Source organism: Oncorhynchus masou, chromosome 12 (genome assembly GCF_036934945.1).
Source record: "Oncorhynchus masou masou isolate Uvic2021 chromosome 12, UVic_Omas_1.1, whole genome shotgun sequence".
NCBI lineage: Eukaryota > Metazoa > Chordata > Actinopteri > Salmoniformes > Salmonidae > Oncorhynchus > Oncorhynchus masou.
Window position 1 is genome coordinate 47,965,988 of NC_088223.1, and position 12,457 is coordinate 47,978,444.

The following is a 12,457-nucleotide window of genomic DNA, read 5'->3' on the forward strand; positions in this document are numbered from 1 at the left end:
TTTTCTATCCAAAGCTGTCAATTATATGCATATTCTAGCATCTTGTCCTGACAAAATATTAAAACGGAAACATTTTTGTTTTTTTTCAAAAAATGAAAATACTGCCCCTAGAGTCTCAACAGGTTAAATTTAAACCTCTTAGGGATGTGGAGACGCTAGCGTCTCGTGTGGCCAATAGCTTGGGGAAATGCATAGCGCCAAATTCAAATAATACGCGATAAAACTGAAACTTTCATGAAATCACACATGCAGGGTACTCAATTAAAGCTACACTCGTTGTGAATCCAGCCAACATGTCAGATTTTAAAAATCCATTTCGGCGAAATCATGAGAAGCTATTATCTGATAGCATGCACCCCCCTGAACCACCTGAACGAGATGTAAACAAAATAATTAGCGTAGCCGGCGCTACACAAAACGCTGAAATAAAATATACAACATGCATTACCTTTGACGAACTTCTTTGTTGGCACTCCAATATGTCCCATAAACATCACAATTGGTCCTTTTTTTCCGATTAATTCCGTCCATGTATACCCAAAATGTCCATTTATAAAGTCCGTTTGATCCAGAAAAAAACAGCTTTCCAAAACGCAACGTCATTACAAAACATTTCAAAAGTTGCCTATAAACTTTGCCAAAATATTTCAAACTACTTTTGTAATCCAACTTTAGGTATTTATAAACGTTAATAATCGATCAAATTGTTGACGGGGCGATCTGTATTCAATAACAGCAAGTCAACAATACATGCACGATTTTCTCTCTTTCATAACTATCCACAGTGTAACCTCTGCCAGGAAGTGCCTCTTCTTCATTTCACCAATGATTAACTTCAACCCAATTCCAAAGACTGGTGACATCCCATGGAAGTTGTAGGAACTGTAAACTGGGCGCTATCTAATTTCCCTTGACAAAGACAATACAGGGAACTGCCAGAGGGATTTTTCTTTCTTTTTTCTGAACAGTTTTTCCTTGGGCTTTTGCCTGCTACACAGGTTTTGTTATAGTCACAGACATGATTGAACCAGTTTTAGAAACTTCAGAGTGTTTTCTATCCACACATACTAATCATATGCATATACTATATTCCTGGCATGAGTAGCAGGAAGTTGAAATTTTGCACGCTTTTTATCAAAAAGTAGAAATAATGCACCCTAACCTTTAAGAGGTTTTAACCTCTTGGTTTTAGGGGGCGCTATTTTAATTTTTGGATGAAAAACGTTCCCGTTTTAAACAAGATATTTTGTCACGAAAAGATGCTTGACTATGCATATAATTGACAGCTTTGGAAAGAAGACACTCTGATGTTTCCAAAACTGCAGAGATATTGTCTGTGAGTGCCACAGAACTGATGTTACCCAGATAAAAATCCAACCAGGAAGTGCCGCATTTTTTGAAACCGCCTCATGCCAATGACTCCTTTATATGGCTGTGAATGAGCTAGGAATGAGTTTACGTATTCCACGTATTCCCCAAGGTGAACATTTGCTATCTAATTGGGAGTCTCCTGAGTGAAAGCATTCAAAGTTATTCAAAGGTAAATGATTTAATTTGGTTGCTTTTCTTATTTTCGTGAAAATGTTGCCTGCTGCCAGCAGAGCCTAGAATAGCATTATGCCATGATAAACTTACACAAATGCTTGTCTAGCTTTGGCTGTAACGCATATTTTGAAAATCTGAGATGACAGTGTTGTTAACAAAAGGCTAAGCTTGTGTTTGAATATATTTATTTCATTTCATTTGCGATTTTCATGAATAGGAAAAGTTTCTAGGGGTATTTATGTCCGTTGCGTTATGCTAATGCGTTTGAGGCTATGATTAAGCTGCCGGATACGGGTTTGCTCGTCGCAAGAGGTTAAGAGAATTTGGCAGTACGTGTAACTGGCCTCACAACCGCAGACCACGCGTAAGTACGCCGACCGAGGACCTCCACAACTGGCTTCTTCAAATACGGGATGGTCTGTGATGAGCCCCCCGGACAATTGATGAAACTTTGGGTGTGCACAACCAAAGTATTTCTGCACAAACCATCAGAAACCATTTCAGGGAAGCTCATCTGCATGCTCATTGTCCCCATCTGGGTCTTGACCTGGCTACAGTTTGGCGTTGTAACCGACTTCAGTGGGCAAATGCTCACCTTCATTGGCCACTGGCACGCTGGAGAAATGTAATAATAATCTACGGACAACGAACACAATTGCATCTTATCAATGGCGATTTGAATGCACAGAGATACGTGAAAAGATCCTGAGGCCAATTGTCGTGGCTTTCATCCACCACCATCACCTCATGTTTCAGCATGATAATGCACAGTCCCATGTCACAAGGATCTGTACACAATTCCTGGAAGCTGAAAATGTCCCAGTTCTTCCATGGCCTGCATATGGATCAGACATGTCACCAATTGAGCATGTTTGGGAGGCTCTGGATTGACGGTTACGGCAGTGTGTTCCAGTTCCTGCCAAGTTGCAACAGGCATTGAAGGGGAGCGGGACTATATTCAACAGGTCACAATCAACAGCCTAATCAACTCTATGCAAAGGAGGCATGTTGCTCTACATGAGAAAAATGGTGGTCACACCAGATACTAACTGGTTTCTGATCCACGTCCCTACCTTTGTATCTGTGACCAACAAACTTGGATTTTTCAGCAGGGACATCTACAGGATGCTACCCTCTAGAGCATAACCTTCACTCCAGATCAAAACTGCAATCCTACAAACTAATTTTGGACAAAATTACCTAGAAGGATTAGTACTACCAAGGATATATTTTTACAAGATTTACAGAGGGTGCTCTGGCAAACAAACAGCAGAGACCTGAGGACACCATCCAACTTGGAACTGAGACAGACCAGATACAACTTCAATTAAAGCTGAGGTGTGAAGTGAGAGATGTCAAAGCCATTGAGCCCAACAAATGGCAGGAGTCTCACAGGCTACCCCGCTCAAATCCAGAGGGCTTTGAAGCCCTCTCCCGGTGTTCAGAGACCCTCCACTGGCATTTTCTACAAGAAATCTGGCTCCAGAAATATAAGCTTCTCCCAAGTGGGTGTGACACCTACTCCCGTTGCCTGCTGCACTGCTGCTTGGATTGCACTGCACCTGGTGAACTGTTCACCGTCTGCCCTGGCTTGTCTCCCCCTGTCTGGTACAGGTACCCCCACCACACTCCCCCCTCTCTCCTGAACTTTTGCCCGCCTCCAGCCAGCACACAGGTATTGTTGGGACGTGTGACACTGAACTTACAATGGCTAGCCCCAAGTAATTATATATTGTTTTCTTGTGCATTTTGCTATTTGCCTCATGACTCCTGCATGCTTTGTTGACTATGAACTTCCTTGTTTACCCAACCGTGGGACAGACTAGGTTTGTTCCCCCACTCGGGACTCTATTGGTTACACTGACTTTTGGCCTCCCATCCTATTCTAACCACCTCTCGCCGGCTTTGTATTCATGTTACCTGATGGAATTGCTGTACAATATGATCTTGTTGCCATCTAATGCACATTCAAATGTTATAAATCAACACTGCAGAGCTCTCCCTGTCCTCTGCCATGCCTTGATTGTATTACTGTTGATGATATCTGGAAATGTACACCCTGGCCCATCTATTGTTTCTATCCCCAATTCTGACTTGTGCTCCATCTGTTTCACTGATTTTTGCTCTCGTAAAAGCCTGTGTTTTCTGCACGTTAACACTAGAAGCTTATAACTGTACCTAACATTGATCAATTGAAAGTGTGGGTTCACAGCTCCAATCCAGCTGTGTTTGTCATTACTGAAACGTGGTTAAGGAAGAGTGTTTTGAATAGTGATGCTAACATTTCTGGTGATAACCTTTTTCAGAAAGACCGATTTTACAAAGGTGGGGAAGTTGCAATCTTTACCAGGGATCACCATTAGTGCTTGATTGTCTCCACCAAGTCTGTCCCCAAACAATTTGATTTGCTGGCTTTAAGAACCAAACTTTCAAATAGCTCTTCGTTGACTGTTTCTGGATGTTATCGTCCTACATCAGCACCGGCCTGTACCATACCTGTCCTAAGCTCTCTCCTGGCCACTTACACTAAGTCTGAATTTGTCCTGCTAGGTGACCTAAACTGGGACATGCTTAAACCACCTGACCACATCCTAAAATAATGATACTCTCTAAATCGTTCTCTGATTATTACTAATCCCACAAGGTATGACTCCAAACACCCAGAAAAGTCTACTCTCCTATATGTTATTTTCACAAATAATCCCGATAGGTATCAGTCTGGTGTTTACTGTAATAACCTTAGTGATCGCTGTTTTACAGCCTTTGTTTGTAATGGCTGCTCAATGAAACACTTGGTAGAAAACTTTAATGCGCAAGCCTTCCTTCATGACCTGGCGTCTGTAAAATTGTATAGAATCAGCATGATCTCCTCTGTTGAAGACGCATGGACCTTCTTGTATTATATTTCCAGTGGTATTGTTAACAAACACGTCCCCATTACAAAAATGAGAATGAAAAACAGGTTGCGCCCCTGGTTCGACCTTGATCGTGCAGAGTTACTACACCTCAAGTATTGCATTTGGGGAAAGGCTCGGCACACGCATATTCAGGCTGACTGGCTCTCATTCAGGTAAATGAGAAATAAGTGCACTCAGGCTATCTGGAAGGCCAAAGTTAGTTACTTTAAAGAGCTGTTCTCTCTCTCTCTCTCTCTCTCTCTCTGTGGATCTAAGCCCAAGAAGTTCTGGAAAACGGCTAAAGACCTGGAGAATAAACCCTCCTCCTCACATCAGCCCATAAAGTTGATGATGTGGTTGTTACTGACAAGAAGCTCATGGCTGAGCTCTTTAATCACCACTTCATTAAGTCAGGACTCTTATTTGACTCAGCCATGCCTCATTGCCCGTCCAACATTTCCTCATCTCCCACCCCTTCTAATGAGACTCGCCCCGATGCTCCTCCCGCTTTCTTCCCTGCAGGCGGTCACTGAGTCCGAGGTGCTAAAGGAGCTCCTTAAACTTGACCCCCCAAAAAACATCTGGGTCAGATGATTTAGACCCTTTGTTCTTTAACCTCTTGAAACTCTAGGGGCGCTATATCATTTTTGGATAAAAAGACGTTCCCGTTTTAAGCACAATATTTTGTCACAAAAAGATGCTCGACTATGCATATAATTGGTAGCTTTGGAAAGAAAACACTCTGACGTTTCCAGAACTGCAAAGATATTTTCTGTGCGTGCCCTAGAACGTGAGCTACAGGCAAAACCAAGATGAAACGGCATCCAGGAAATGAGCAGGATTTTTGAGGCTCCATTTTCCATTGTCTCCTTATATGGCTGTGAATGCGAGAGGAATGAGTCTGCCCTTTCTGTCGTTTCCCCAAGGTGTCTGCAGCATTGTGACGTATTTGTCGGCATATCATTGGAAGATTGACCATAAGAGACCACATTTACCAGGTGTCCGCCCGGTGTCCTGCGCCGAAATTGGTGCGCAAACCTCAGCTGCAAGTATTTTTCCATGGAATTCAGAGAAGAAAGCAGGCTTCCACGAACGATATATCAATGAAGAGATATGTGAAAAAACACCTTGAGGATTGATTCCAAACAACGTTTGCCATGTTTTGGTCGATATTATGGAGTTAATTCGGAAAAAGTTTGACGTTGTTGGTGACTGAATTTTCGTTTCGTTTCGGTAGCCAAATGTGATGTACAAAACGGAGCGATTTCTCCTACACAAAGATGCTTTCAGGAAAAACTGAACATTTGCTATGTAACTGAGAGTCTCCTCATTGAAAACATCCGAAGCTCTTCAAAGGTAAATGATTGTATTTATTTGGTTATCTGGTTTTTGTGAAAATGTTGCGTGCTAAATGCTACTCAAAATGCTAAGCTATCTTAGCATACTCTTACACAAATTGGTGAATAGCGATGGTTCAAAAGCATATTTTGAAAATCTGAGATGACAGTGTTGTTAAGAAAAGGCTAAGCTTTAGAGCAGGCGCATTATTTTCATTTTATTTGCGATTTTCAGAAATCGTTAACGTTACATTATGCTAATGAGCTTGAGGCTATAACTTTTTTCATAGCCAAACGTGAACAAAACGGAGCGATTTGTCCTACACAATATTTTTTTGAAAAACTGAACATTTGCTATCTAACTGAGAGTCTCCTCATTGAAAACATCTGAAGTTCTTCAAAGGTAAATGATTTTTTGAATTATTTTCTTGTTTTTGTGAAAATGTTGCTGGCTGAATTCTAGGCTTATAGCTATGTTAGCAATCAATACTCTTACACAAATGCTTGTTTAGCTATGGTTGAAAAGCATATTTTGAAAATCTGAGATGACAGTGTTGTTAACAAAAGTCTAAGCTTGAGAGCAAATATATTTATTTCATTTCATTTGCGATTTTCATGAATAGTTAACGTTGCGTTATGCTAATGAGCTTGAGGCTATAAATAGAATCCCGGATCCGGGATTGCGCGACGCAACAGGTTAAGGTTGCTACCCCTATAATCGCCAAGCCAATCTCTGACCTTTTTAACCTGTCTCTCCCCTCTTCGGGAGGTTCCCATTGCTTGGAATGCAGCCAAGGGTTCGTCCTTTATTTAAATATAAACTGTTATAGGCCTATTTCTATTTTGCACTGTTTATCAGAAGTGTTGGAAAAACTTGTCAATAATCAACTGACTGGCTTTCTTTATGTTTATAGTATTCTCTCTGGTATGCAATCTGGTTTTCGTTCGGGTTATAGATGTGTCACTGCAACCTTAAAGCTCCTCAATGATATTACCATTGCCCTTGTTGTGCTGCTATTTTTTTATTAACTTGGCCAAAGATTTTGATACAGTAGACCATTCCATTCTTGTGGGCTGGCTAAAGAGTATTGGTGTCTTCCGTAAAGTCTTTTTGAAATCTGACACAGCGGTTGCATTAAGGAGAAGTCTATCTATATTTCCATGTATAATACTTGTATTTTCAACCACATTTATAATGAGTATTTCTGTAAATTGACATGGCTCTCTGCAAAATCACTGGATATTTTTGGAACTACTTAACATAATGCGCCAATGTATACTGAGATTTTTTGAAAAAATATTAACTTTATCGAACAAAACATACATGTATTGTGTAACATGAAGTCCTATGAGTGTCATCTGATGAAGATCATCAAAGGTTAGTGATGAATTCTATTTCTGATTTTTGTGACTCCACTCTTTGCCTGGAAAAATGGCTGTGTTTTTCTGTGACTTGGCTCTGACCTAACAATAGTTTGTAGTGCTTTTGCTGTAAAGCCTATTTGAAATCGGACACTGTGGTGGGATTAACAACAAGATTGCCTTTAAAATGGTTTAAGATACTTGTATGTTTTGAGGAATTTTAATTATGAGATTTCTGTTGTTTTGAATTTGGCGCCCTGCACTTTCACTGGCTGTTGTCATATCGATCCTGTTGACGGGATTTCAGCCCTAAGACGTTTTAAGCACACAGCCAAGACAACGCAGGAGTGGCTTCGGCCCAAGTCTATGAATGTCCTTGAGTGTCTCAGCCAGAGCCAGGACATGAACCCGATCGGACATCTATGGAGAGACCTGAAAATAGCTGTGCAGCGACACTCCCCATCCAACCTGACAGAGTTTGAGAGGATCTGCAGAGAGGAAAGGGAGAAACTCCCCAAATACTGGTTTTCCTAGCTTGCAGCCGCATACCCAAGAAGAATCAAGGCTGTAATCGCTGCCTGAAGTGGTTAAACAAAGTATTGAGTAATGGGTCTGAATCCGTATGTAAATGTGATAATTCATTTTAGTATTTTTTTATACTTTTGCAAACATTTCTAAAAAGCTGTTTTTGCTTTGTCATTATGGGGTATACTGTAATTTTCAGTGGAGGCCTCTCAGAGGAGGAAGGAGAGGACCCTCCTCAGTGAATTTTAGAAAAATGTAAATAGTGAAACATAAAACCATAATAAATATATTAACATGTCACCAAATAATTGATTAAAACATCCTGTTTTGCAATGAAGGTCAACAGCACTCTGTATGGTAGCATCATGGTGTGGCCGGATGACAGCTAGTGTCCATGCTCCTCTGGAAACTAGCTGTTTTCAACCCCTTCCATAGACGTACACAGTAATTATGAAATTTTCCGGGGGAACATCCTCCAACCTAACTAACATGTTGTCCACCCAATCAACAGATCAAAGAATGAATATAGTACTGAAAGCATACGCTGAAGATAGCTAGCACTACAGTGCATATAATATGGTAAGTAGTTGAGAAGCAGAATAGCAGAACAGTTTTTAACAAATACATTTCTTAAAAAATGTAAGAGAAGCGAGATAAATATATATATATATATATATAAATATATAAATACTTTCACCTTCACTTACCAGCTAATGCAGTTAATTAGTTTAGCCTACTCCAACACCCAGCACAAAACAGAGATGAATGCTATGTTACCTATGGCTATCCAACATTTACATTACATTTAAGTCATTTAGCAGACGCTCTTATCCAGAGCGACTTACAAATTGGTGAATTCACCTTCTGACATCCAGTGGAACAGCCACTTTACAATAGTGCATCTAAATCATTTAAGGGGGGTGAGAAGGATTACTTTATCCTATCCTAGGTATTCCTTGAAGAGGTGGGGTTTCAGGTGTCTCCGGAAGGTGGTGATTGACTCCGCTGTCCTGGCGTCGTGAGGGAGTTTGTTCCACCATTGGGGGGCCAGAGCAGCGAACAGTTTTGACTGGGCTGAGCGGGAACTGTACTTCCTCAGTGGTAGGGAGGCGAGCAGGCCAGAGGTGGATGAACGCAGTGCCCTTGTTTGGGTGTAGGGCCTGATCAGAGCCTGGAGGTACTGCGGTGCCGTTCCCCTCACAGCTCCGTAGGCAAGCACCATGGTCTTGTAGCGGATGCGAGCTTCAACTGGAAGCCAGTGGAGAGAGCGGAGGAGCGGGGTGACGTGAGAGAACTTGGGAAGGTTGAACACCAGACGGGCTGCGGCGTTCTGGATGAGTTGTAGGGGTTTGATGGCACAGGCAGGGAGCCCAGCCAACAGCGAGTTGCAGTAATCCAGACGGGAGATGACAAGTGCCTGGATTAGGACCTGCGCCGCTTCCTGTGTGAGGCAGGGGCGTACTCTGCGGATGTTGTAGAGCATGAACCTACAGGAACGGGCCACCGGCTTGATGTTAGTTGAGAACGACAGGGTGTTGTCCAGGATCACGCCAAGGTTCTTAGCGCTCTGGGAGGAGGACACAATGGAGTTGTCAACCGTGATGGCGAGATCATGGAACGGGCAGTCCTTCCCCGGGAGGAAGAGCAGCTCTTGCCGAGGTTCAGCTTGAGGTGGTGATCCGTCATCCACACTGATATGTCTGCCAGACATGCAGAGATGCGATTCGCCACCTGGTCATCAGAAGGGGGAAAGGAGAAGATTAATTGTGTGTCGTCTGCATAGCAATGATAGGAGAGACCATGTGAGGTTATGACAGAGCCAAGTGACTTGGTGTATAGCGAGAATAGGAGAGGGCCTAGAACAGAGCCCTGGGGGACACCAGTGGTGAGAGCGCGTGGCGAGGAGACAGATTCTCGCCACGCCACCTGGTAGGAGCGACCTGTCAGGTAGGACGCAATCCAAGCGTGGGCCGCGCCGGAGATGCCCAACTCGGAGAGGGTGGAGAGGAGGATCTGATGGTTCACAGTATCGAAGGCAGCCGATAGGTCTAGAAGGATGAGAGCAGAGGAGAGAGAGTTAGCTTTAGCAGTGCGGAGCGCCTCCGTGATACAGAGAAGAGCAGTCTCAGTTGAATGACTAGTCTTGAAACCTGACTGATTTGGATCAAGAAGGTCATTCTGAGAGAGATAGCGGGAGAGCTGGCCAAGGACGGCACGTTCAAGAGTTTTGGAGAGAAAAGAAAGAAGGGATACTGGTCTGTAGTTGTTGACATCGGAGGGGTCGAGTGTAGGTTTTTTCAGAAGGGGTGCAACTCTCGCTCTCTTGAAGACGGAAGGGACGTAGCCACTCATCAGGGATGAGTTGATGAGCGAGGTGAGGTAAGGGAGAAGGTCTCCGGAAATGGTCTGGAGAAGAGAGGAGGGGATAGGGTCAAGAGGGCAGGTTGTTGGGCGGCCGGCCGTCACAAGAAGCGAGATTTCATCTGGAGAGAGAGGGGAGAAAGAGGTCAGAGCACAGGGTAGGGCAGTGTGAGCAGAACCAGCGGTGTCGTTTGACTTAGCAAACGAGGATCGGATGTCGTCGACCTTCTTTTCAAAATGGTTGACGAAGTCATCTGCAGAGAGGGAGGGGGGGGGGGGGCGGAGGATTCAGGAGGGAGGAGAAGGTGGCAAAGAGCTTCCTAGGGTTAGAAGCAGATGCTTGGAATTTAGAGTGGTAGAAAGTGGCTTTAGCAGCAGAGACAGAGGAGGATAATGTAGAGAGGAGGGAGTGAAAGGATGCCAGGTCCGCAGGGAGGCGAGTTTTCCTCCATTTCCGCTCGGCTGCCCGTAGCACTGTTCTGTGAGCTCGCAATGAGTCGTCGAGCCACGGAGCGGGAGGGGAGGACCGAGCCGGCCTGGAGGATAGGGGACATAGAGAGTCAAAGGATGCAGAAAGGGAAGAGAGGAGGGTTGAGGAGGCAGAATCAGGAGATAGGTTGGAGAAGGTATGAGCAGAGGGAAGAGATGATAGGATGGAAGAGGAGAGAGTAGTGGGGGAGAGAGAGCGAAGGTTGGGACGGCGCGATACCATCCGAGTAGGGGCAGTGTGGGAAGTGTTGGATGAGAGCGAGAGGGAAAAGGATACAAGGTAGTGGTCGGAGACTTGGAGGGGAGTTGCAATGAGGTTAGTGGAAGAACAGCATCTAGTAAAGATGAGGTCGAGCGTATTGCCTGCCTTGTGAGTAGGGGGAAGGTGAGAGGGTGAGGTCAAAAGAGGAGAGGAGTGGAAAGAAGGAGGCAGAGAGGAATGAGTCAAAGGTAGACGTGGGGAGGTTAAAGTCGCCCAGGACTGTGAGAGGTGAGCCGTCCTCAGGAAAGGAGCTTATCAAGGCATCAAGCTCATTGATGAACTCTCCGAGGGAACCTGGAGGGCGATAAATGATAAGGATGTTAAGCTTGAAAGGGCTGGTAACTGTGACAGCATAGACAGATGGGTAAGGGGAGAAAGAGAGAATGACCACTTGGGAGAGATGAGGATCCCGGTGCCACCACCCCGCTGACCAGAAGCTCTCGGGGTGTGCGAGAACACGTGGGCGGATGAAGAGAGAGCAGTGGGAGTAGCAGTGTTATCTGTGGTGATCCATGTTTCCGTCAGTGCCAAGAAGTTGAGGGACTGGAGGGAGGCGTAGGCTGAGATGAACTCTGCCTTGTTGGCCGCAGATCGGCAGTTCCAGAGGCTACCGGAGACCTGGAACTCCACGTGGGTCGTGCGCGCTGGGACCACCAGATTAGGGTGGCATACCACGCGGTGTGGAGCGTTTGTATGGTCTGTGCAGAGAGGAGAGAACAGGGATAGATAGACACATAGTTGACAGGCTACAGAAGAGGCTACGCTAATGCAAAGGAGATTGGAATGACAAGTGGACTACACGTCTCGAATGTTCAGAAAGTTAAGCTTACGTAGCAAGAATCTTATTGACTAAAATGATTGAAATGATACAGTACTGCTGGAGTAGGCTAGCTGGCAGTGGCTGCGTTGTTGACACTACACTAATCAAGTCGTCCCGTCGAGTGTAATAGTTTCTACAGTGCTGCTATTCGGGGGCTAGCTGGCTAGCTAGCGGTGTTGATTACGTTACGTTACATTAAAAGAACGACAATAGCTGGCTAGCTAACCTAGAAAATTGCTCTAGACTACACAATTGTCTTAGATACAAAGACGGCTATGTAGCTAGCTAGCTACGATCAAACAAATCAAACCGTTGTACTGTAATGAAGTGAAATGAAAATGTGATACTACCTGTGGAGCGAAGCGGAATGTTGACCGGGTTGTTGAAGTTAATCCAACACGGGAACTCTTCCAAGTCAAGGAAAGCTTTTGGTTTTACTCATTTATTGCCACTGGTGCCCACTGGTGTAACTGCTAAACTACTTGCTAACTGTACACTACTGTATGTACAATGTACAGTTACCATGCAGTTTAGCAGTTACACCCGAGGGACATGTACCTACATTGTAAACTTTCATTCATAGGCTAGGTTGAGTATCATGTAGTAGCCTAAACCTATCAATGTTACATTGAGCTGGGTGAATGGAATATGAATGACAGTCATCCAATATGCTGAAATAGAAATAAGGCCCTGCTAATAAAACAAAAATATTGTCCTCCCTCATCTTAAATGGCACCAACTGCCACTGATGTATATACTATACATAATTGGATAGGGGCTCATGAGATTAACATGGAGGGGGAAAACAGCGTCTCCAACAAACGCATGCTGGACTGTGGTTGTCATGCCAGGCAGGTCT